Source organism: Pocillopora damicornis, chromosome 11 (genome assembly GCF_964200805.1).
Source record: "Pocillopora damicornis chromosome 11, jaPocDami1.2, whole genome shotgun sequence".
NCBI lineage: Eukaryota > Metazoa > Cnidaria > Anthozoa > Scleractinia > Pocilloporidae > Pocillopora > Pocillopora damicornis.
The window spans coordinates 4,972,743-5,000,244 of NC_142680.1; the positions used below are offsets into that span (position 1 = coordinate 4,972,743).

At 36.7% G+C, this 27,502-nt stretch overlaps 1 long non-coding RNA gene and 1 pseudogene across 2 annotated transcripts; both read left to right on the forward strand.

The window, feature by feature from the left end:
- Positions 1-108: 108 nt before the first annotated feature.
- Positions 109-26,289, forward strand: LOC113670757 (tyrosine-protein phosphatase Lar-like; annotated as a pseudogene). The gene is made up of 26 exons (XR_016181373.1): positions 109-278; positions 1,668-1,981; positions 2,211-2,355; positions 3,440-3,700; positions 4,268-4,441; positions 5,510-5,749; positions 7,921-8,121; positions 8,568-8,881; positions 9,571-9,718; positions 10,430-10,732; positions 11,031-11,327; positions 11,909-12,208; positions 12,683-12,783; positions 13,378-13,570; positions 13,784-13,886; positions 14,225-14,487; positions 19,980-20,276; positions 20,587-20,857; positions 21,445-21,744; positions 22,217-22,323; positions 22,956-23,148; positions 23,352-23,454; positions 23,921-24,188; positions 24,398-24,449; positions 25,050-25,091; positions 25,301-26,289. The product of XR_016181373.1 is annotated as a tyrosine-protein phosphatase Lar-like (transcript).
- On the forward strand, positions 14,818-15,312 carry LOC149037139 (uncharacterized). The gene is made up of 3 exons (XR_016180979.1): positions 14,818-14,866; positions 14,970-15,011; positions 15,221-15,312. It is a non-coding gene; the product is annotated as an uncharacterized LOC149037139 (long non-coding RNA).
- Positions 26,290-27,502: the final 1,213 nt, after the last annotated feature.

Here is a 27,502-nt window from a genome sequence, read left to right on the forward strand (position 1 = left end):
TATGAACCCGTACCGTCAACGCGTCGTCTTTCGGCACACTGCTGAAACTCCGGGAATACATACCATAATGGGTTTAGTTGTATTTTGGCAGATACGCTTCAACGGAGAGAATGAGCTTTTTAAGATGCAAAAGGTTATTGAACTGAAACATCAGGTGTCTGCAATGTTTCAGTGTCTTAATGAGTTATGAAGTAACAACAGCGGCGAAATGTCGGAATTTGACTCCGGGCTGTACTTCCGAGTGGCTTTCTTCGCTTTTCTTATTCCTTTGGGATCCGGTGAGTTCTCTATCATTTGTAATCTGGACATATGAGTTAACATCTCAACGAAATCACAGATTGTTTTTCGGCAGGGACTCCATGGATATGAAATAATTAAATTCCATTTCATTGCCGTCAATTGACAAACTGTCGAGTCTGACCGAAAAATCCCATGTGAATTCAAACATCTTTAAAGCTGAAACATGTGACAAGTTATTTTATTTTGAGAGAATGAGTTTGGGAGAATTGTAGTTGCGATTTTCAAATCCATAGTATGATTTACTTCCTGGTAAGAGGTAAGAGCGTCTCATCGACTGACCTCGTCCCTCGTCTTTTCTCAGTTACGTAAGAGCATGATCACTTGGCTTCACGATGTTTATGAAGCGGTAGCTTGAGGGAGATCTGAACTTTTTTCGGAACAGAACTAGCTCGCTTCGTTATCGATTAAAATATGACGGTTTCCTAATTACACAGTCATCATTCTTATAGAGGCATATTTGAAAGCATGAGAAGTAGTTTTAGAATTTGGACGATTTCTACTGCTTTCCTATACTTTTACTTAAAACGGTTTCTGCACCATATCGAGCTTTGCTTGAATTTACGAGCTGTCCAATTTCTTGAACACAAAGTTGTGTCATTATGCAAATCTGGCGCTTATTTTAAGTTTCCATTTTAGTGTGCAAGCTAGTTCGATACATTTACTGCCATTTAGCTTCTGCTGAAGGCATTGGATAAACATGTAATGACGTTTATTCAATAAACCAGCGTGAGCCAAATCAAGAGGGCAGAGAACTTCAAGAACAAAGTAAACTGAAAGTTCAATTATGTTAATAGGTTTGTTGTGACTTGGCATATCACTGTCGACTATTGTTTTAACAAATGAGCAGGCAAACAAGGCCAAAGTGGACAACTGTCTGACCAAGCGTTGGAATGAAGTCATATTCATCACTTCACTCAAACAATATACCCTAATCAAATTAAAAAAAACAGTTTAAGTTAAACAAAGAATGAACTCAGACGTATGTGTTTAAGTATTTGGTGTATATTCATGAAATTCGGCACGAAACAACTACTAAATAACCAATCATAATGCATTAATAGACATTTCATTTGTCTTAACTCATAGAATATGTACGATATAGTTGTTGTTTTTGTGTATGTGAAGCAAATGACCTCAATTTCTGGGGATATCTAGATTTTCATGTCCGTATAAAGCACAAATTATAGAAGAGTCAGAACTTTGTTAGAAATGTATATCTTAGCAGGATCGAGCAATGAAGCAAATGAATTTTCTTGCAATCAAAAACTCAAAACAAAATCTACCCATGACTATTCATTTAGCTTGACTTAGTTTGGTTTAATGTTTAATTTTATAATTTTCTATTTTATCTGTTAACTTCCTAATAGGGATATGTATCGATTTGGATCTTGGTTTGGAAAATGAGAGAATTTCAGATGGTAACATAACCGCTTCTTCGGTACAAAATGCCAACACACCAGCCAAGAATGGTAGACTGAATTACACATCAGGATCATCATGGTGTGCAGGAACGAGTGACACTAACCCATATCTACAGATTGATCTACAGACTCTTCATATCATCTGTGCTGTCTCTACTCAAGGAAATTCTCTAGCAGATCAGTGGGTGAAGACCTACACTCTACAATTATCCATAAATGGGTCAACTTGGACAGACTACAAGGAAGCTGGACAAGTTAAGGTGCAATGTTTTTCTGAGTAATAAGAATTTGAGTACAAAAATACAACTTGTTTTACATGTATTTCATGTAATAGCAAATACATGGACATTGTGCCTACAAATCAGTATTTTTTGTTCTAACATAATCTCATTTTTCTTAACCTTAAGTCACCAATTTACTTGAAGCCTACAATAATTTTCATCATGTATCTGTAATATTATTTAATGTTATAACTTTTTAAAATCTTAGGTCTTCATGGGAAATGGTGACAAAAACTCAGTGGTGAAGCATGTTGTTTATGGACTGCTGACAAGATATGTGCGTTTCCTGCCACAAACTTACGAGGGTTTGGTATGTCTGAGAACAGAGGTGTTTGGAGTGAAACAAAAGCCAGGTATATGTGCAGGCATGATAATATTACATAACCAAAGGAGGTTTAATATACACATTTATCATATTGCTGGCAGTGCATGTGGGCAATATAAAGCAAATCCTGTGTTGTGATTGGCTATCTGAGCTCATCTTGCTTGCTCAAGATTGCCCTCTCTGATCCTGTGCAAGAAAAAGTGGACCTACAAAGTTAGTAACTTTTGCATAATGCCAGTGATAAAGTTGCAAAAAGAGGCAGAACATAGTCAAAACAGAAAAAACATAAGCAACATTTTTGGGTTTATTATGCTACAAACACAGTTATAGCTTCCTTCCCTGGCTCTCGAAATCATTTTCATTTTTTGTCATTTTTGATTCTTATGAAAGCAAAATGTTTAGCTATATATACCCTTATTGACCAAACTTGTTTAGTAAAGATGGCTGGTTATTGACTTGGTTACTTTTTCTATTTTTGTGGACCTTGACTTTGTCTCTGTCAACAAAATTATGGAAAAAGGAACTTGGTTGGTATACAGCCATCTTGACCTCACACTTGGTCAATAACCCATTTATATATTATGTAGATTTTATATTCTGGTATTCTTTGATACTTCTTGAAAGGATTTGCCTGCTTAGCAAGTTCACTGTTCAAAATTAAATTTCTTTGAGATTATCTTTGTGGAAGGTTTTGTCAGTGCTAAGTGAAATATAGACAAACAAAGGCTTGACAAATTGTAGTATGTTGCAATTGTTAAATCAACTGAATAACTAGGCAAAAGGTCGTCATTTTATAACAGAAGTGAGGAAATGATAGAACTAGCTTAATCTGAAATGGGTAATTCATAAGCTATTGCAGGATTGAACTCTAACATGAAACTAATTGGCACAAATATCTCCTAGATGACACTTATATTTGGTTCAGAGAAGTGTTGGTGCAGTACAACTACACATAACAAAAAAAGGAATGGAAGGAAGGCGAGGAATTTGGGGAAAGAAACTGCATAACTCTTTTTCTTTTGTTTTATAATATCTTGAGTGGAACCACTCTGTTGCAATGGTAAGTTTTTCCTGGCCCATGTGGTAACATTTTCTTCAATATCTGTTCACAGATAACCTTGCCCTAGGGAAGGCTACAACTCAGTCTTCAACATTCAACATTACTGCTGACAATGTTTATGGTGTGTCTGGAAATGCAGTGGATGGAAATCCTAACACTAACTTTTTAAAAGGAAGCTGTTCACATACTCAGAATAATAACCTCAGTTGGTGGAGAGTGGATCTGGGTTCAGACCATGTTGATGTCTCTGAAGTTCATATAGTCAACAGGTTCTCACAGCACGTGGTTACTGAAGACTACAAAATAACATTTGGTGAGTTTTGTTATCCTTTGATCAAATGTAAGGTCAACCATGCATACATCACCTCATCATCAGCTGCTAAACAAAAGGCCAGTTTGGATGTTACAGGAATTTTTGAAACCTCGGCTAAGCTGTTTTGACCTTGTTATTAATCGGCCCAGATGTGTTTTACTTGTCATTGCTCAGTCAATACAAGGCCTAAGTTTAAGATTTGCTTGCAAGTATCTTAGTCTTGGTTACTCTTAGAGTTCAGTTAGCACATGTAAATGGGATTGGAGTACTAGAACCAGGGTACTCAAGTGTCATCATTTGTCTACACTGTACTTTCACAAGGGACACTCGGAAGTTAACCTCCAGTAATAATTTTTTTACCTGGCCACTCTGTTAAGGCTATTATGGCACTTGCAAAATTAATGTGATTAAATCCTTGTTTTGGTAGTTTTAATCTCTTTTTAATATGCCAAATAACATTTCCAGGATGTTTACTTAGCTGAAGAATCTATTACAAATTGATCATGTTTGCCACATGGAACCAAACTCTACTAGTAACTCTGACTTTCAGTGCCTCATAATCTACAGGTGGCTTTGATAATGTGTTACTTAACTCCCCCTGTGGAGGACTCTATGATTTTTATAACTTCACTGCATCAGCTGTTTGTTTTACCAATCCACTGAAAACTGGTAGATATGTAGGGATTTTAACCACAAAGAAACAAAGTCTTCAGCTGTGTGAGGTAGAAGTCTATTCACGAGGTAACTTTTCACTTACTCTTTATACTAAACTTAATGTAGTAGTGAAGTCACTTTTCGTCTTTTAAAAATTGACTCATCCAAGACTTTTTTATGTATCTCAAAACATATACGTACTGATATAGTTTGAATATACTTATGTTTGCATGTTTAATGTACAAACTGTATTTACCATAATTACTACAGCTAAAAGTCACATTGAATTTTAAGTAGCACAAAAGCCTTGAAAAGTACACCTGATTTTATGATGATATTGATAAACAATTGAATGTAATCAAAAGTGGATAAATCAACAAGTGCCCTTGGAATATGTTCTCGTCGAGTGGATAAATCGAGACTCTTGTTTAATCTCACAGAATCCTTTTAACCATAAAGATCTTAGAAAAGTTTTGTTGGGAATTATTTCATGGTCATGCTTGTAAGAAATGTCTTTTGATAAGTAATTTAAATATAGGTTTATTTGCTATAATTTGAATATATGTATATTAGCACACTTTTCCTTTCTTGATATTTGGGTCTTATAATTTACCTTTGGTCTGTTGCCTTAATAAGTGTCTAAGAATAGTACAATTTATCTTCTAGTGTGTCAGAAATGTTAAATCTTCAATCAATCAATCAATCAATCAATCAATCAAGCAATATAAGTATGTCTCTCTATTAATTTACCAGTTAAGGATGACTAGTAGAATTTATATAGTAGTACATTGTAGCTTAAGAATGGAGTAAAATGCCATAATTACAATGGAGGTATATTTTTAATTTCAAAATTTAATCATTCACCTGTACATGATTTTTTTTCTTATGTCAAAATTATTGCAGTTTGGTGTCCTTTGCTTTCCAGCTTTTTGGCAAAGGCTGGTACATCTGTAGGCTGCCCAAAATGTAATATCTACCATTAACCAGTTTTTTAAAAATACCCTTTGTTTTAATTTTTCTATATAATGTATAATGTAACAAACATATTCAATACAACTCAATGCAACTGTCATTCTATGATCAGTATCTGGACAGTGATCATCTTTGTCCAAGGAAACTTTTCTTTTTTGTGTGTGTGTACATTTTCTCCCCTAGAAAATCTGGCATTTCAAAAACCAACATATCAGCACCTAAAGACATTAGTAAATGGCACAAGTGATAGAGCGGTTGATGGAAATAGCAATATGAACTTTGCGGGTGAATCATGTTCATTTGTGCAAGACAATCCATTTCCATGGTGGAGAGTGGATCTAGGACAAGATGAGTTTGTGACTGAAGTGTATGTAGTTGGTTTACATGATGTAAATCGTCTGACAAAATTTGAGATAAAAGTTGGTAGGTTAATACTCTTACAGTAATGGTTATTTTTGAAGTGGTCATTGCACTCTTGGCTTAATGTCCTCAAGAAAAGAGGGGAAAATGGTGTGCTGTGGTTTCCGGCATCGACAAAAGCTGAATTGGACCAGGTTGGATCATGGTCAGGATCAGGGATCATATCATGGGTTGCATCACATACCAAACAAAAAAGGTTTCTAAAAATTTAAAAAAAAATCTATAGAGATATATAACTGTTTTTATAATAATAACAAATAAAAATGGGATTGAAAAACTAAAACATCTTAATTTAAATTAGAAATGTTACATGACAAGCCAAAATGAAATCTGTGTGACATAAAAAATTGCTTTACATAAATTGCACACAAAAGTCATGCATTTCAGGTGTCATATTTAAACCATTCTTACTCCTCACCAAGCCCCTTCTCTTAAGTGTGGTTAGTAATATTGAATGTGAGATGATATTAAAAAAAAGTTAGTCAAATTCAAGAAGATTTCATTTTCAATGTGATTTACAAAATATAGTAAAATACTTCTCCAGGGAATCAAAGTGCTCGTTTATGCTTTGGCCATGGTGATATAAACAAGTGCTAATAAACTTTGCAGCATACAATTGTATTTTGCTATGCAGTTTTTTTTAATTCCCCATGTTTTCAATACATTCTCAGAAATAAGAGATTGGGAAATTTCTATCCATTTGAATGTTACTTCTTTGAGTAGAAATGATGAAAAATCTGATCTTCACCCTTGCAAATGGGGAGTCAACTTATACACATATAAATATGGTAATAACTGACTGATAAAATGATTCGTACCTCTTGCTTGCCTTTGTCCATGGTGGCGCTACACAAAACTCCTTGACACAGCTGTGAAAGCGACTACATGGAGTTTTGGGGCAAAAAAACTTCCCGTGGGGCCTATGCTCCATTATGTCAGGCAGACTTTTACTTTGAGGTAATTTGGTATTATTAATGAGTTAAAAACAACATAAATTGGCCTCTGTTAATATTTCAGAAGCTGATGTTTCGAGTGTTAGCCCTTTGTTAGAGGGAAACATTCCTTTGGCATTCACTCTGACAAAGGGCGAACGCTGAAAATGTCATCTTTTGAAATTGAAACAGTGGCCAATTTATTTACATTATCAACTCAGTTGATAATACTAATTTACCTAGTCATGTTCTTCCACCAACACAGCACCACAGTTTCTTTAGAGACTTAGCCCCTTATTTGTTTAATCGCACATTTTATTTATAATTATTATTTCAATAACAATTTGATTTTTAAAATTTTTCAAAACTTTTTTTTCTGATCCATGATCCAATCCGATCTGGTCCCGGTTTTGTCAATGCTGTTGTGGTTTCCACATTCTTGTCAACCCTCAGCCACAGCTATTTCTGCATGAACATGCATCATATAATTGCTGTCAGGTTTAGATGTTGGTGTTCTGATTTGACAGTTGCACACATAGATACCCTTACACGGTTGTGCTCTGCTGGTTCCTGTTTACCAAAAGGAACTGAGTTTTAGCTTCAGGCAACTGAAAAACATTGCCAGTTTGCTGAGTGAGTGGCTGGCTGCGCTCTTTTTTACTTTCTTTTCAAGTTGGATGCATGATTATGCTCATCAGCTAAAATCATAAGTTTTTTATTGTTCCACATGACTTAACAATAAATGTGTAATATGAATCTGAGAAATGGCATAGATGTAGATATGTCCTACTTTTTAATTTAATGTAATACTTTTATAGTCCACTTTTATCCTTTTGATTGAAATCACTTATACATTTACCAGTGTTTGAATGAGGTATAGCTTATGAAAGTTTTTCTCCATGCAAATTGTCATGTTTTCCTGTCACTTGTCATATTGTATTCACTGAGTTTTGTGACCTGTACACAGTTTCCCTGATTAAACTCAGTGACAATGAAATGGCTGCTGCCAAATGACAGAAAGGAAGAATCTTCATAATTTGAAGGAACAGGAGCAGTTTTGATAGTTAAGGGACTACATTGAAATTTTTGTGGGAGCTCCGTCTTGATAATGTGTAAAATAACTGCAGACAATCATGAGTATTGGATATCTCTATTTTATCAGTATATGTCTTATTTTACAGTCATCTCTTTTAATTTGTTTGTACTTTTTAATAGTGATTTATTATTATGGTATTCTTTCAGGCACAGTATCAAGTATTACTGATACCAGTATGGCTAGTCCCAAATGTGGTAGGGAAGTTACTCATAGCCTTCCTTCGGGAGTAGGTTTGTCATTCTTCTGCCGTCCTAGTTTGAATGGAAGATATGTCACCATCAGGGATGTCAGGGGAGGTGAATCGGAATTCAATCTTTGTGAAGTTGAAGTGTATTCAGAACAAAGAGGTATGGCATATCTGGATATTTTGAAGAACTACTCTTAACTGCCACCTTATTCAGCTGAGGTTCCAATTTGTATTCTCAGGAAAATTTGCCGTTTAATTTCTGTATGTAGACATGGAGGTACTTCAACATTGTTAAATTTGTAAGAATCCTGTTAAGTATTGTGTTATTATGGCAACCAGAAATTCCTGATGGCATTTTTTTCTTCAATTAGAGGCGGAAAGGTGACAAAGTTAATTAATTTTTTTTATTTTTTGAGCCTTGAGTTTGCACTCAACAACAACAACAACAACAACAGGTCTTTACAGAAATACCTCAGATCACTGGTAAATCAGTTGAGGCATGTTTAGATGTTGCAACACACTTGTGATTGTGACTGTACATGTATGATAAACTGATTCTCTGGGTTGAAACCCCAGTTTATGGCAATTATGATTGTCTTTTAACAGCATGTCATAGTCAGGCCATTGGTGTTACCAGCAGTGATGCAATTCCAGATGGCAGCTTCTCGGCCTCATCATCTTATAATAATAACCACAGACCTTGGGTTGGCCGTCTGAATCTAAAGAGCTCTGGTTGGTCACCAAAGACTGACACTAATCCTGCTGACTACCTACAAATTGACCTGCTGTATGATTATGTTATCTGTGCTGTAGCTACCCAAGGAGCTAATGGTGGTGATGAGTGGATAACAAAGTACAAGATTCAGTTATCATTGAATGGTATCACCTTTAACATTTATAGTGAAAACAACGCTGAGAAGGTCAGTTTGATCTAATTGAAACATCGTGCTTAACTTGGTTGCATTTTTTTTCATATATTTTGTTCATGTACTTACATAGAAATACACTTAGTCAAGCCTAATTTTATGTAAAACAGAAGACTAATGGATAATTATGAGAGAGCATTTTAGTATATGTGTAAATTTGAACCAGTTTTATTACCAGGTCAAGTAGTGGTGGAAATGAGTGAAAAAACTGAAATGATCTCGAGCTTTATAGGTCAGGCCTTTCAGGCTTTGAAATGCTTATTTTTCTGAAGGTGTAATGTAGACCAGTGTTTGATAACCTCTGAATTGACTCATTTTGTGATTAAAACTATTTTTGTTAGAGTTACAGCTGTAGATTATCCTCTTTCAACACTGTTTCTGTGATGGTGTAGCTAAATTTTTATTGGTTGGATGTAGGCTTGCTGATATTCAAGGCCAAGGAAAAGTCTGCAGTAACTTGTGCATGGAAAGTTCAAATGTTTTTGTACTTACACTACAGCTCATTCTGTATGCAAAAAGCAGGTTAAAAAAAGTGTGCACAGGTGCAGGTAGTAGTGTAGTGTTGCAGAAGTGAATAAACATGTCCATGTCTATCACTTTTCAATTTTATTTACTTTGACACATATGACTTGCTTTTGCAGAAAGCATAACTTATTGCTTTTTTGCAACCTTTGATATTTTAGGTCTTTAATGGAAACTCTGGGAGAAGTGACATAGTAAAACATGGTCTGAGGGAGTATACTTTGGCAAGGATCATCCGTTTTGTGCCAACAGATTATCATGGCTATAAATCTTTGAGAGTAGAAGTTTATGGAGTTCTCCTATCTACAAGTACCAATTCTATTTTCTCCGTACCTTATCATTGAAATCCTACAAGTGTGGCAAAAAAGTGGAAGGGAATATTATGACTTACCTTACTCAAAAATTTTATACAAAATCTGATATCCTATGCTGATACCATGCTGTAGAAAATATAGCCAATCAGAATTCAGGAGTTCAATGTACATTTGATTTTATTGCGCCCATTCCTCTTATTGTGTGCTGTGATCTTATTACTGCCAAAATCAAGCACATGATACCATTTCTAGTATATTTCAAGTGCTGTTCCCTCAATGTTAATGTTCAGGTAATGACAAAATACCAGTGACTCATAGAATATTCTATTGTATACTACTCTGCATTGCACAACTGGTATATATTTGAGTGATATATATACATGTTCTGTGTATGTAATCACATTTATAAGTTATTCCTTGAATTTAAGTAAATCAGATTACTACTTTAACTCATTTACTAAATATATAGCACTCATTTAATCCATTGGGAATGAATGAAGTCACTGAGGCTTGAAAGAACTTGAAGTTCTGAGTTACAAAGTTTTAGGGAGGCCACAACCACTGTAATAGTAATGAAATAACACTTCATCAATATTTTAAAACAACTTTCATCTGTGTTGACCAATTCAGTTCCTTTATAGGCACATGACCATTGTGAAACTTTAGAATTAAAATACCTTATAATCATTTCTATTCAACAATCCAGTTCCATCACAAGCTCCAGGTAACTTCAGTGTGACTGCAACCTCATCTACTAGTATAAGAGCATCATGGACATCACTGCCAGAATATGCCAGACATGGAACAATAACAGGATATAAGTTGTTTTACAGACAGAAGGGCTCAGTGGAGAATTCAGTCATGGAGTCTGTTAGTGGAGCTGCAACACTAACTAAAGATTTTGCTAATCTTAACAAGTATACCAAGTATGAATTTCAAGTTTTGGCCATTGGATCTCATGGTGAGGGACCAAAAAGTTCTGTAACAGTTGGGCAGACATTGGAAGATGGTAAGCAGCTAAAACTGAACAGTGTAGGTTGTAAGAAACATTTTTTTCCAAAAAAACACAGCTTTTTTAATGAGACTGGAATATACTGCACATGTACATCTTGCAGGTTTATCAAAGTTAAGTTATCATTAACTAATTATTAGTATAATGAGTTAACTGCCATCTACAGTTTTAGTGAGTTTAAGTGAACAGGTAAAAATGCATCATCTGATTTGTACATTTTTTCCTGCTAAAGGTCAAGTTTATTTCAGTGTAGTTTAAATAATAACCATCACCTTCCATTTCTTGACTACTTTAGCACCAAGTATTCCTTCAAATCTTTCACACTCCGAGATAATACCAGATAAACAAGTTGGTCCAAAGATAAAGCTCACCTGGCATAAGCCAGCAGAAGAAAATGGAATTATCAGGAGTTACACTGTGTTTTATAGTCACAATGAAGATCCTCATAATATTCACACTGAAACCTTAGGAGGAAACGTGTTAAGTTACATAGTAGATGTGTTAGGTGGGGTCACCTATCAGTTCTACATCAGAACGGCAACTATCAAACCTGGACCAAATGCAACCTTGTCTGTTGCTGTTAAAGATTATGGTAGGTGTAAATTAGAAAACATAATAATCAATAGGCCAGTTTTGATATATTAAAATTGTAACATGGCTCCAAGGCTAGGGGTAATAATAATAAAACAAAAGAAACTAATTATTCATCTGTCAACCTCGATGTGATTTTTTTTCTGTTTTATTTCCCTAACCCTTGCTGCCAAGTTTGAACTTTAATTCATCAAAAATGGCCTATTAAATTCACTTTCAACTTTAATGTCAATTAATAAGAGTAGATGGTAAGTGATATCAAGGAAGACAAGTAGAGAACAGCTGCATCAAAGGAGTGGTACAGGAAGGACTTTCCTTATCAACTCAAAGTGCTTCCCAATATACATGTAGTTTTGGAGGACTGGTGAACATGATTGTATTCAACATGAATGACTACATACCTAAAGAAATAAAAATGTGATGAAGGGGAAAGGAGGGAAGAATTACTGAAATACAACTCAGGTAAGCTTTGAGGATAAACTTTTGATCAAATATGATTTAGAAATATTTATTAATTTTTTTGTTCAGTGACTAACAGCTGACCTTATAATTGAATGGGTATTTTTTTTCCTTTTTTTTCAGAACCTGGTGTAGCACCAAATGATGTGTCTTTCAGTAGACTGAACCAAACAACCTTCAATATTTCATGGTCACCTCTGACAAGAAAAGAGAGTTATAGCAAAGTTATCTCATATGAGGTCAAGACATCATTGGTATCTTCTGCAAGTCGACGAAAGAGATCTCCAGCCAACAGCAAAACTGTTAACACAACAAAAGCATTTGTTATCCTGTATGATATTCAGCCTTGTTACAATGTGTATGTCCGAGCATACACTAAAGCTGGCCCTGGGCCATATGGTCAACCCTTACCTCTGGAATTGAGTAAGTTTCGTTTTTTTATGACAAATTACATGTAGGACATGCAAAATTTTGCTTCAAACTAATTAATTTAGACCATATAGAAGCTTAATGTTTAGTCTGATTCAAAATCACTAGTAAGAGTAAGAAAATCAAGGCATTTTGGCTGTCTTTGGTTGTAGCTTAATTCGGCTAATAACCAGGAAATTGATTAATTGAATAGGGGTTGATATTCAAAATGCACCCCTTAGTGTACCCAGGGAAACAAGTTTTAATGTTTCCCATACCTTTTTCATGGCAATTAGCTGTACATTTTTTCCAAATTCACATTATTTAATTTATCCTTATTACAACATGGACTATTTACAGAAAGAAAAAAGAATGACATAAAAAATAGGAAATTAATAAAAGTGCATTTACTGAATACACAAAAGAAGAAACTTACTCTGGAATCTAAAAAAGCTATGATACATTTTTTTACTTCCTAATATGACAAAGTACCAAGGGCACCCAACAATCTGAGAGCAACAGACTCTCAGTCAACAGAGATGACACTGGAATGGGAAAGACTCCAATCTGCTACGGAAGAAAAGTGGAAGGTGAAATGCTTTATTTTTTTCGTCTACTTTGCTGTAACAACGTGGGTTTTGACACATGTTGAGAATCAGAAACTACTTTTTTTGTGTTTTTTGTAATTTCTAACCTAAAGAGTATTTTAATCCTTTAACTCTCCAGATCTCATTAGCAATTCTCCTTACTGTCTGCCATAGAATTATTGATGACATTTTGGAGAAATTGGTATTGGATCAACTAATAATCCTTTAATTGGCATTTTACTTTATTCTCATCACTAATGTGCTTGATATTGTATTGATATTGTTAGGAGAAATTCTCTCTTGATCACTCATGGGAGTAAAAGGGCTAAAGGAGCACAGACAGAAATGTCGTAATGAGTATGATGCCTAAGTGTACTAGAGTACTGGTACCATCAGTATGATTACCATGTAAGAGCAGCTATTGTAATAGTTACTGTCAGTAATAAGTGCCACAACTCCTTTATAAAATAAGGTTTTTTCGTTTTGTAGTGTGATCCTTAAAATGCACGTCCACGTGGGAGATTTTATTTGTAAATAAATTAGTGCAGGTGTGGTATTTACTCTATCTGCATTTGACTCAATTCTTAAATTGTGAAGGTTGAGTACTCTGGGAAAAAGTCTTACAACGACAGCTTTTCACACGAAGGCAGCAAAGATGTACAGGGAACAACAAAATATACCCTTGTTAACTTGGTACCAGGTACCAAATATAAACTTCAGGTTTATGGAATCTCAAAATGTGGAAACAACGGACTCTCTTCAACTTTGGAAGTAGAAACAAAAATAGGAGGTAAGCAATAACATGCAGGTAACCGTTTGACCCCCAAGAGTGACTAACATCTAATTTCTCCTTACAATATCACCCCTGAATCACACAATGTGGTTACAAGAATAAAGGAAATGATCATTAACTAAAGTGTATGGGATCAGTATGGAGAATATGCACATTGAAATTGATGTAAAAATTTTGCGAATCATATTATTATATTTGTTTTCTTCCCAGAGCCATTGGCTCCAGTTGTACTATCACTGACCACCAGGAAGGACGCAGAGTCGCAGGCTGAAATTGAACTTTGGCCAGCAGAACAAAGGAATGGTCCAATAAGGTGACAGTTATTTCAATAATATTTTTGGTCTTGTACATGTTAACTCTTTGTTCTAAATATTTCATTGATCTTTGTGACGTTTGATCCGAATAATTGTTGTTAGTATACACCACTCCGGTGAATAGAGCCTCTGCGCGCGCTGATTGGCTAGTTAGGTAGTGAATAGTCAAGAGTTTTATTTCCGACCGTTTTTCGGTATCCTAAAAGAAATAAACCTATTTTTCGTATTTGTGTGTTTTATACTAGTACAAGTATTCACGTCAGTGTCGGTGAAAGTGGTGGATATTTGCCTCCACTTTGGCGAATGATTGTTAATAATTGTTTTTTTCATATTCCAGTGCTTATCAAGTCATTGTTCTGAGAGTTGTTGATGGTGTTGAGGAGCTTCCCACTGATTATAAATCACAACTGAATGGTTCAAAAAAAGACAGGTTGAGCTTTTATGTTGCTGCTGAGATAGAAAACAGTCCAGCTTATGAGAAGTCTTGGAAGTTTACCATTGGTGACGGAAATTCATATGGACGTTTTGTAAACAAAGAACTTAAGAGAGGAGATGACTATGTTGTTTACCAGAGAGCCATAACAGTAGGCAATGGTGTAAGTAACTTTAGATAATTATGAACTGCACTACATGTATATAAAGCAGTATCCAATTGTGTCTAAAAGCCAAAATCAAAGTAATCCCAGCGACAAATCAGAACAAAAGTTTATATTTTCATTAGCCAATGAGAACTCAAAGTGAAAACAAGCAAACTTTTTGAAGCGCGGGAAAATGGAAATTACCAAATCACGAGGGGTTTAAGTTTAGAATCTGATTGGTTGAAAAGGTGGTGCGAGTTGACGGTATTTAGTTTTTCTAAAATACAAATTAGTTATTTTTGTCGCAAAAGAAGTTTGATACTAACTTCCATAAATTTTGCATCCTTTCCAGTACGTTTATGGACAGGTCAGCAAAGTCGCTAAGATTTCAGTTGAAGCAGGTAAAAGTTACTTTTCTTAATCTTGCTTACGTTACGACTTTATCATTAGTCTTGATGATGTGTGAATTTTAATGCTTAACTGTTATTTTCTTCCAATCTGCAGAGTCACTTAAATATACTAAAGAAACCATAAAGGGAGATGCCAGTGAGTATTGTGGGGACACAAGAAGCTGGTCTTAAATTGTTGATTAAACAGCGCCAACAAATCCATAATTAGGCAGCATGGTGAAATGATCTCATTACAAACATTTGATTCCTCTCAAAGCAATTTCTTGATTCCTTCATTATTTTCTCCAATTTTAATGGAGACACAGATTTTCATATCTAGTGTTAATTCCTCCTAATTTCTAACAGGTGAATTCCAAGTCCTTCGGGCTGCTGTCATCGCTCTTTGTTGCATTGTTTTCGTCTTGCTTATCGTGATTGGTGCGCTAATATGGCGGTTGAGCCGAACTAAGCATAACAAAGTAACAACCACAGTGAACAGTGGTATCCCAGTCTCATCTGGTGGCCATCAAGAGTCAGAGCCTGGTGTTTATATGGAACCTCACCTCAGGCCTTCGGAAGGGAACTCACGTGAACCTCCTGAGTACCAGTCATTGCAGGACACTCAAGCGACTTCCGATTATTACAATGTGGGATTCAAGGAAGGAAGGTCAGGGAAGAAAGACGGCGGAATCTACGAGAATTTTCACAGTTGAATATTTTAGTCTCCACTTGACGCTTGATAGATCCGAATTGAAGCCACCCGTTTAGATGTAGGTTTCTCACCCTTACAGAATTGAACGCTTCCACACTGCATAACTATACTTAGCCTTTTATGCGTACCTGATGACATTCGCCCACATATTAACGGGGTGCAGAAACATATAAACGTTTATACAGATTTTAGGAGTAACGCATGACAACTGAATTACCTTATGTACTGGTAATCGCTCATTATGAATGAAATTACATGCAGTAGAGTGCAGAAAGGAAAATTTTGAAATGACTCTGAGTCACTTTTAGCCATGTTGCTCTTAACAGGAAACGTTTTACCCCGAATTGTGGCCTAAGAGTCGGGTAAAATGTATGGAAAGTCTAGGAGATGCTCAGCCAGGGGAAAGTGCTCTTTAAATAGAACAACCAATTTCAGTACTGTGGTAAGAGTTGAATAAAGCATTGTACTGAAGAAAATGATTATTTTGTCTTTCCACAGTCCATGTCGGTATCTTTTCGAACTAAACGATGCCTCGAAGGAAAATGTATGGATTTTCTGATTATATTTCGAGTGAATGGTTTATTTTACCTCTGGAAAATTAAGCAAAAATAGAAATATTAATAACATTAAATCGCCTTTCTTCCTCTTGATAGAACTTCTACGACCAAATCTTTGAGTAGTTCAACTGAAAACATTAGATAGTTTTAGATATACAACCGCATCACGGGCTTCAAATATTACAAAAGGTCTTGTGACAAATACTTCCACAGCAGTCGCAAAAAGATATGGATACAATATCAACGTTACGCCTGAAGCGTGACGTCGTTGACTCGCCTGATTTATCACCTGATTTGTCTCACCAATAAAAGGTCTTTGACGTCAGCAAGGACGTTTGCCTTTTTCGTGCAAAAATTAAATCTATCAAGTATGTGCTCCTACTATTTGTTTTAACTTGGTTACTGTGGCTTAAAAAAACACCTAAACCTTGAATCTGATCATGTGAAGATTCCTAGGCGTGGGAAATTCTATCTGGGTCCCGGTTTAAAACACATCAGACAATTTCCATGTGCTCACACCAAAACTTTTTTTATTCGTTCCAGTCTCGACACGGGGGTAGCGCCTGACGCTCACACAAATAAACAAACGATCGCGCGTCCATCCTCCCCCACAAAGAGCGTCTCCGGATCCTCAGCTCTTCTCTCTAGAGCATGTCTCTGGCTGGCCTGCAACGTTCAACGGGCACATTCAAGTTATCGGGCGTAAAGACTTCTGGCCTCTTGTGCTCACCTGAACGACGTGCACCTGTCCATCCTGACCAGGGAAGACTTCTTCCACTCGACCCAGATGCCACTGACTGTGTGGAGCATTGTGATCAACAACGAGCACTACATCCCCAACCTACAGGTTTTTTTTTAGCCTCTCTCCATTTCTTTCGCGTGTTAAATGTTGACAGATACGTTTCTCTCCAGTGCTTCCAGAACGGTTCGTGGGATTTAATGCTATTTCATCTGTAACTTGAGGTGCTAGTTGTCCCCCTAGCTGCCCAACTAAGAAGTGCTTAGGTGTCAACACTGGCTCGTCTCGCGGGTAAGTTCTTTCATACGTCAATGGTCTCGAGTTCATCAATGCTTCTACTTCCTTCATAGAAGTTTGCTGCTCGTCGTCGGTTAGTCCAGCATTTCCAACTGTTGCTTTCAGAGTTTTCTTAGCTTCTTTAACCGGCGACTCAAACACCGTACCAAAGTGCGACCCCAGTGGAGGATTCCAATTCCATCTGATCCCGTTATTTGCAACATTACCTGCGATCTGTTCCAGGTCCATTGCTTGAACAAGTTCTCTAAGCTCTCTCTCTGCTCCTACAAAGCTTGTCCCATTATCACTTGTAACTTCTTCCGGTATTCCCCTGGTGGCTACCATTCGGCTGAACGCATTCAGGAAATCTGTGGTGCTCAATGAACATGCCATTTCTAGATGCACCGCTCTGGTTGCTGAGCACGTAAACAGGCACAAATACCTTTCAGCAAAAACTCTTCGGGTAATCTTGGTCGTGAAGGGGCCAGCGTAATCAACACAGTACTTTGCAAACGCTCTCATCTTTGTTCCAACTATCGTCCTTGGAAGCGGTGCCATGATCTGCACTTATAACTGTACACGTCTTCTCTCACACACCTTGCATTCTTTGTCCCAATTCTTCACCTCCTGCCGACGATCTATAACCCAGTATCGGATTCGTACCTGAGCTAGCACGTGGTTGACGCCCGCATGTTGGCAACGGTTATGGACGTCTGCAACAATTAATTGGGTGATGTGATGCTTCTTTGGTAAGATCATAGGGTGTGCTGCATCATAAGATAGTTCTGCTCGGTCCAACGCCCTCCGACTCACAATATACCTAGCTCATCCACAATAGGGTAGAAGTTTCAAGTTGCTCTGTCTTCTGACTTCTTTTCCTCCTATCGAATCTTTTATCTCTTCAGGAAATCTCTCCTCCTGTGCTTGTTTCACCCACAGTTTTCCACCTTTGTCTATTTCAATCGGCGTCAATGTAAGTCCGCTCCTTTCTTCACTTTGGCTAACAATAGATCAGCAAACGTCTAACCCATGCTGTTACTCTTCTGAATCGGTTTCAACTGGAACACTTTAGTGGATTCATCAACGGTTGTGAAATCTCTAATGCAAAGGTCATCTTGGGTTTGACTATCTCAGCTAGACATTCTTCTGAACGCTCTTCAAACACCGTGCATTTTCCTTGAGGCTAGGCATCTTCATGCTCACTCAGGAATTCAGGTCCACTAAACCAGCGATGCTCACTTGTCAGCACCTTCGCGTGTAGCCCGCGAGTTGCATCATACGCACAGTTCAAATCGGTGGGGACAGGTCGCCACTGTCTGGGACTTGACTTCCGATGGATCCCTGATATTCGGTTGGCAACAAAAGTCTTATACCTTCTCAACTGACCCTGGATCCAGAAAATGACGTCCTTACTATCTGTCCATAGTATACAGTTCTCAAAAGGTATCTGTAACAGCTCTGACACCTTGCTCGCCAGTCTAAGACCTAACACTGCCGCCATTAGTTCTAACCTCGGAACTGATGTCACTTTCGTAGGTGTGACCTTCTCTTTCGCTGCAATAAATCGCACAGTCACTTTTCCATTTTCATATTTATGCCGCACGTAACTTACAGCTGCATAGGCCAACAACGATGCATCCACCATAGTATGGATAGAGGTGTCTGCAACAATTTTCTCAGCAACACGATAGCACCTTGGAACTTGGACTCCAGAAAGTTCAGGTAACTGACTGAACCATTCTTGACACGTCTTCTTCAAGTCACTGGGGAACTCGTCATCCCAACCTGAACCCAGTAACGACGACTCCTGCATAGCCATCCTGGCCCTAAGTGTGAATGGTGCTAGCATCTGTAACGGGTCAAACAGCATGGCTAGTTTCTTTAAAACCCTCGCTTGGTATGGACAACATCCTGCGGGGGGTTCAATTTGAAGGAAAACATATCCGTCTCAGCATTCCATTGTACTCCTAACGCTTTCGTGCAAGGTAGTTCAGACTCTTCAATGTTAACATTCTTTCTTCGCCATGGTGACTTGTGAGAACATTTCCGTCAGATCTGCAACCAGGATAGCACATCAAAGACATCTTGCTGCAGTTTCGGTCCAGGCAACATATTATCATTAAGGCTTACTCCGCCGTATCTGGCTAGTATTGAGTACTGATTCTATTTTCTCTGTGCCATATCATTGAAATCCTACAAGTGGGAATATTATGACTTACCTTACTTAAAAATGTTATATATAATCACATAGCCTACTGATATCATGCCACAGAAAATATAGCCAATCAGATGGAATTCAGGAATTCAATGCACCCACTCCTCTTATTGTGTGCTGTGATCTTATTCCTGCCAATATCAAGCATGTTCAAGTGCTGTTTGAGTCATGTCAGAACCAAATTCTTCCTCAACATTAATGTTCAGGTAATGACAAAAAACAAGTGACTTGTGGGATATTCCATGGTATACCACTCAGCATTGCATAACTGGTGTATATTTGAGTGATATATGTATATGTTCTGTGTATATAATCAAATTTATAAGTTATTCCTTAATTTAAGGAAATCAGACTAGCATTTAGTCACATCTTTAATGGCACTCATTTAATCCATCAGGGATTCATATAGTCACTGAGGTTCACTTCATGTCAGACTTGAAAGAGCTTGAAATTCTGACTTCCAAACTTTTAGGGAGGACACAACCACTGTGATACTACAGAAATAACACTTCGTCATTATTAACAACTTTCATCTTTGTTAATCAATTCAGTTCCTTTATAGGCACATGACCATTGTGAAACTGTATAATTAAAATACCTTATAATCATTTTATTCAACACTCCAGTTCCATCTCAAGCTCCAGGCAACTTCACTGTGACTGCTACGTCTAGTATAAGAGCATCGTGGGCATCACTGCCAGAATATGCCAGACATGGAACAATAACAGGTTATAAGGTGTTTTACAGACAGAAGGGCTCAGCGAACAATTCAGTCATGGAGTCTGTTATTGGAGCAGGAATTTTAACTAAAGATTTTGCTAATCTTAAAAAGTATACCAAATATGAATTTCAAGTGTTGGCCATGGGATCTCATGGTGAGGGACCAAAAAGTCCTGTAATGGTTGGGCAGACACTGGAAGATGGTAAGAAGGCTAAAAATAAATAGTGTAGGTTGTAACAAACATTTTTTCCAAAAAAACACATCGCTTTTTTTCATGAAACTGGAACATACTTCATGTGTACATCTTGCCAGGCTTATTGTATTGATATTATGCATGATATTGTCAGAGTTAAGCTATTAATTATAATTATTAAGAGTTAACTGCCCTCTACAGTTTAAGTGAACAGGTAAAAGTGCATCATCTAATTTGTGCATTTTTTCTGTGAAAGATCAAGTTTATTTCAGTACAGTTTAAATAATAACCTTCATCTTCCATTTCTTTACTACTTTAGCACCAAGTATTCCTTCAAATCTTTCTCCCTCTGAGATAAAACCAGATAAACAAGTTGGTCCAAAGTTAAAGCTCACCTGGCATAAGCCAGCAGAAGAAAATGGAATTATCAAGAGTTACACTGTGTTTTATAGTCACGATGAAGATCCTCATAACATTATTAAGTTACACAGCAGATGTGTTAGGTGGGGCCACCTATCAGTTCCACTTCAAAGCTGCAACAATCAAACCTGGACCAAATGCAACCTTGTCTGTTACTATTAATGATTATGGTAGGTGTAAATTAGAAAAGATTATGATCAATAGGCCAGTTTTGATAAACTAAAATTCTAACATAGCTCCGTTGCTAAGGGGAATAAAACTAAAAAAACTAATTATTCATCTCACAACCTCCATGTGATTTTTTTTGTTTTATTCCCCTCACCCTCGGTGCCAAGTTTGAATTTTATTACATTGAAAATTACCTATTAAATTCACTTTCAACTTTAATGTTATCTGATACGTGTAGATGGTAAGTTATATCAAGGTAGACAATTCAAATAGAGAACAGCTGCATTACAGGAGTGGTACAGGAAGGACTCTCCTTATCAACTCCAAGTTCTTTCCAAGATACATGTAGTATTGAAGGACTGGTGAACATGATTGTATTCAACATGAATGACTACATACCTAAAAAAAAATAAAAATCTGATGAAGGGGAAAGGAGGAAAGAATTACTGAAATACAATTTAGATAAACTTTGAGGATAAATTTTTGATCAAATGTGATTCAGAAATAATTATTTATTAAATTTTTCGTTCGACGACAGACAGCTGATCATTTATCTGAATTGGTATTATTTTTTATTCCCTTTTGTCAGAACCCAGTGTAGCACCAAATGATGTGTCTTTCAGTAGGCTGAACCAAACAACCTTCAATATTTCATGGTCACCCCTGACAAGAAAAGAGAGTTATGGCAAAGTTATCTCATATGAGGTCAAGATGTCATTGGTGTCCTCTGGAAGTCGGCAAAAGAGATCTCCAGCCAACAGCAAAACTGTTAACACAACAAAAGCATTTGTTATCCTGTATGATATTCAGCCTTGTTACAATGTGTATGTCCGAGCATACACTAAAGCTGGCCCTGGACCATATGGTCAACCCTTACCTCTGGAATTGAGTAAGTTTCATTTTTTTTCCCACAAATTGAATGTAGACCATGCAAAATTTGCTTCAAACTCATTAATTTAGACTGTATAGAAGCTTGATGTTTAGTCTGATTCAAAATCACCAGTAAGAGTAAGAAAAGCAAGGCATTTTGGCTGTCTTTGGTTGTAGCTTAATTTGGCTAATAACCAGGAAATTGATTAATTGAATAGGGGGTGATATTCAAAATGCACCTCCTAGTGTACCTAGGGAAACAAGTTGCAACGTTTCCCATAAACTTTTCATTGCAAATAGCTGTACATTTTAACTCACAATCACATTATTTAATATGTTCTTATTACAACATGGACTATTTGTAAAAGTAAAAAAAATTACAGAAAAAAAAGGAAATTAATAAACGTACATTTACTGAATACACAAAAGAAGAAACTTACTTTGGAATCTAAAAAAGCTATGATACTTACATTGTTTTACTTCCTAATATGACAAAGTACCAGGGGCACCTAACAATCTGAGGGCAACAGACTCTCAGTCAACAGAGATGACACTAGAATGGGTGAGACCCCAACCTGCTATGGAAGAAAAGTGGAAGGTGAAATTCTTAATTTTTAAGTCTACTTTGCTGTAAAAACATGGATTTTGACAAATTTTAATGCAACTCTTTTAAGTTGAGAATCAGAAACTACTATTTTTGTGATTTTTGTAATTCCTAACTTAAAGAGTGTTTTTAACCCTTTAACTCTCTAGATCTCATTAGTAATTCTCTTTACTGTCTGTCATACTATTCTTATGATGTTAGTTTGGAGAAATTGGTATTGGATCAACTAATAATCCCCTAATCAATATTTTACTTTATTCTCGTCACTCCTATGCTTGACATTGTATTGAAATTGTTAGGGGAAATTCTGTCTTGATCATTCGTGGGAGTTAAAGGGTTAAAGGTGCACTGACGGAAATGACATCTGTCGTAATAAATATAATGCATAAGTGTACTAGAGAACTGGTACCATCAGTATGACTACCATTTAAGAGCAGCTACTGTAATAAGTGAGAGGAGTTATATGTACATGCACAGATATATGTATATACATAAAATTAGGGTTTTTTGTTTTGTGCTGTGATCACGAAAATGCACGTCCACGTGGGAGATTTTATTTGTAAATAAATTAGTGACGGTGTGGTATTTACTGTACCTGCCTTTGACTCAATTGTTTGATTATTAAGGTTGAGTACTCTGGGAAAAAGTCTTACAACAACAGCTTTTCACACGAAGGCAGCAAAGATGTACAGGGAACAACAAAATATACCACTGATAATTTGGTACCAGGTACCAAATATGACCTAAGGGTTTATGGAATCTCAAAATGTGGAAACAACGGATTCCCTTCATCTTTGGAAGTAGAAACAAAAATAGGAGGTAAGCAATAACATGCAAGTAACTGTTTGCATCTAATTTCTCTTCACAATATCACCCCTGAATCACACAATGTGGTCACAAGAATAAAGGAAATGATCACCTACTTCTGATTAGGAATGTATGGGATCAGTATGGAGAATATGCATCTTGAAATTGATGTAAATATTTTGCGAATCATATTATTATATTTATTTTATTCCCAGAGCCATTGGCTCCAGTTGTACTATCACTGACCACCAGGAAGGTCGCTGAGTTGCAGGCTGAAATTGATCTGTGGTCTGCTGAACAAAGGAATGGTCCAATAAGGTGATGGTTTTATAGTTTGTGTCACAGATTAGCTAAAAGCATAAACTATTAATGATACACTCACCTGACGAGGATACAATTCTTGCTTTCACTGTGCACATAATGATGTTAATCTTGTGTACATAGTCCATGATATGAGAAAGATACAATATCTTAATTAGGTCTTTCGAACTTAAGTTGCAATACAAGACTGGGTAAAAAATCTCCTTGTTGACTGTAACGTTAACAAAACGCCAGTTCTGCAATCAACAACATTTCTGTTTGGGACTATTCTTCTCAAGACGATCAGATCGCACAACTGGCTACTATATTGAACACAAACACATGACTTTGTTGCAAAGTCTTTCGCAAAAGTTCCTAAGTGCTTAACTCAAGTCATTAAAGACCATCAAACAACCACCACCTTTCAATACGGCGATGACCGCAATGATGTTGACCAGAATTTTGTTCGTTTTCAACATTTCAGTGCTTATCAAATAATCATTCTTAAAGTCTCTGATTGTGTTCAAGAGCTTCCCAAGGATTTTCATTTGAAGCTGAAAGATTTAAACGACGAAAATTTGAACTTTCATCCGTTTTACATCGCTGCGGAAATCGAAAATGATCCTGTGCATGAGAAATCTTGGAAATTTACTATTGGTGACGGGAAATGGTATGGAACTTTTATCAACAAAGAACTGAGGAAAGGAGGAAACTATTTTGCCTATCAAAGAGCCATAACTCGTTTCAATGGTGTAAGTAAATTTGGGTGTTGTTTAATTGTTCTGTAATTCAGAGTTGATAATCTAAACATAATATCCACTTGATGAAGAAAATTATTTTGGACCAAACCATGTTTTTACGTGCAGTCACACTTGCTGTTAGGGATAAATCTTACTTCCTTATATCAATGAATTTTAAGATGTGTTTGTCACGTTTTGACCATGTTTGGTTCACTTTTTAGCAAATTTTGGAAGGATATGCCAGTAAAGTGGCCTCAATATCTGTCACACCAGGTATGCGAGTTAACACTCACGTGAGACTTGAAAGTAATTTCTCTATCTTTTCAGTTTAGTGGGCTGTTAACTTTCATGAGAGCTTTGTGACTTGGAGAGAAACTTCCTTTTTGGCAAGAGTCAATTGTTACAGTTGCGCGGGCAAATTGGAAAAAAGTTAAACTCAAGTAATGGCAGATCCTTGTTGAAGTCTGCCACTGTTTCAAAAGTTTGTGCCTGTCCTTATTTCTCCCCTTCAACTGAATAAGTTAGGTTTAAAACCTCGGCCACTGCAGATTACGAAAAGCAAACTAACCTACCACCGTTGTTTCTGTGTTTACTAGATAATTCTTATTCCGGTCTGCATTTACATTTGGTCACCTTTCAATTCTTATCATAATTATCATAGAATAACATCCTTTTTAGTAGATTTTTTGTTATTTTATTTTCACTTAAATGTAAAATTTGTGCAACTTCCATTGATGTAATTAACAAAAGCGCCTTGATGCTTCCAGCTCTATGATGAGAAAGGCCACAATCTTGATTAAGAGCAGGTTTTTTGTTCTCGCTTGCTCTTCTATGAATTTCAATGCTTAACTGTTATTTTCTTTCAATCTGCAGAGTCACTTAAATATACTAAAGAAACCATAAAGGGAGATGCCAGTAAGTATTGTGGGCACACAAGAAGCTGGTCTTAAATTGTTGATTAAACAGCACTAATAAATCCATAATTAAAAAGCATGTTGGAATAATCTCGTAATAATCATTTGATTCCTCTCAAAGCTATCACTTGATTCCTTCATTATTTTCTCCAATTTTCATGGAGACACAGATTTTTATATCTGATGTAAATCCCTCCTATTTTCTAACAGGTGAATCCCAAGTCTTTCGGGCTGCTGTCATCGCTCTTTGTTGCATTGTTTTCTTCTTGCTCATTGTGATTGGTGCGCTAATATGGCGGTTGAGACGAACTGAGCTTAATAAAAAAGCAACCACAGTAAACAGTGGTATCCCCGCCCCATCTGGTAGTCATCAAGTGTCAGAGCCTGGTGTTTATATGGAACTCCACCCCAGGCCTTCGGAAGGGAAGTCACGTGAACCTCCTGAGTACCAGTCATTGCAGGACACTCAAGTGACTTCCAATTATTACAATGTGGGATTCAAGAAAGAAAGGTTAGGGAAGAAAGACGGAGGAATCTACGAGAATTCGCACAGTTGAATACTTTAGTCTCCTCTTGACGCTTGATAGATCTGGATTGAAGCCGCCCATTTAGATGTAGGTCTGTAAGCCTTACAGACGGTGTGTTATTGAAGACTTGATTTAACGAACATCAGAACGTTCGTGAAAGCCTAACCACATGATGAATTTTCGTAAGAGACTAACTCTAAAAAGAAATTTCGTGAAAAACCGACCGTGTAATTAAAACAAATCAAGAATTAGGAAAATTTTTATCTTAAAAATGCAGAACTGAACGCTTCCACAATGCATTATTAGTTAGCCTTTGTTGTGTACCTGATGACATTCTCCCACATATTAACGGGGCACGGAAACATAGAAACGTTTATACGAATTGTAAGAGTAACGCATGACAACTGAATTACCTGATGTACCGGTAATCGCTCATTATTAATGAAATTACATGCAGTAGAATGCAGAAAGGAAATTTTTGAAATGACTATAAGTCACTTTTAGCCATTTTGGTCTTAAGAGGAAACGATTTACCCCGAATTGTGGCCTAAGAGTTGGGTAAAATGTATGGGAAGGCGAAGAGATGCTCAGCCAGGAGAACGTCCTCTTTAAATAGAACAACCAATTTCAATACTGTGGTAGGAGTTGAATAAAGCATTGTACCGATGAAAATGATTATTTTGTCTTTCCACAGTCCATGTCGGCAACTTTTATATTTTAAGTGAATGGTTTATTTTAGCTCTGGAAAATGTAAGCAAAAATATAAATATTTGTAACATTAAATCGCCTTTCTTCCTCTTGATAGAAATTCGACGACCAAATCTTTGAGTAGTTCAACTGAAAACATTGGATAGTTTTAGATCTACAACTGCATCACGGGCTTCAAATATTACAAAAGGTCTTGTGACAAATACTTCCTCAACAGTCGCAAAAAGATATCGATACAATATCAGTCTGAAGTGTGACGTAGTTGACTCGGCTGATTCATCACCTGATTTGTCTCACCAATAAAAGGTCTTTGACGTCAGCGAAGGACGTTTGCCTTTTGCGTTCAAAAATTAAATCTATCAAGTATGTGCTCCTATTATTTGTTTTAACTTGGTTACTGTGGCTTAAAAAAACACCTAAACCTTGAATCTGATCGTTTCTTATTAAACCGATCGACCAGTGCCCATCTTTTTGTATCACCCCAAGCAAGATGAAGTAAAGGGATCAATTGGATCGCCCCAACCCTCCCCTCCTAAAGTGATTCTGTGCCTTCTTCCCAGAGGCAGATCAAGCTATAAATTCCTGCAGAACAGAGGAAAATTTTCTCGTTTTTCAAGGGGAGTAAAAGAAGGAGGGGCTTGGGTCTCCACTTGCCTTGATGAGCCAAAAACCGCCGCCTCTGTAGGTTAACGTCCTGTGCTGTCAAACAACTACTTTCGAACATTTTCGAACAGTTTTCGGGCATAGCGTAACATGGTATCGAACACTGACGATATCAGTTAAACCTTACGGTTTCGTATCTTCTCACTGGTCTGTTAATCTGGGTTTCTGTCGTAAATCTTAGGAATACAGAGATCCTAGGGTTTTTTGGCGAAGGAATAAGTTTTTTAAAAAATTGAAATGGATATTTAAATTGGAAGTGATTGTTTTACAAGAGATAAGGTGCAAAGAAAAGAAAAGAAAAGAAGAACAAAGATGGTCAGTGAAAGTGATATTCAGACCTAAAGAAACTGTAGTGATAGTTCGGTAGGGGGTATAACCTGATAATTTGGTTTTATCAACTGAGTTGATAATGTAAATTGGCCACCGTAAAGAGTTTCTTAAGAGATTCTCCATAAACTGTGGCCCTACCTTGTCAAGATACACAAGTGAAAAAACCATTCCCACGCAGGACATT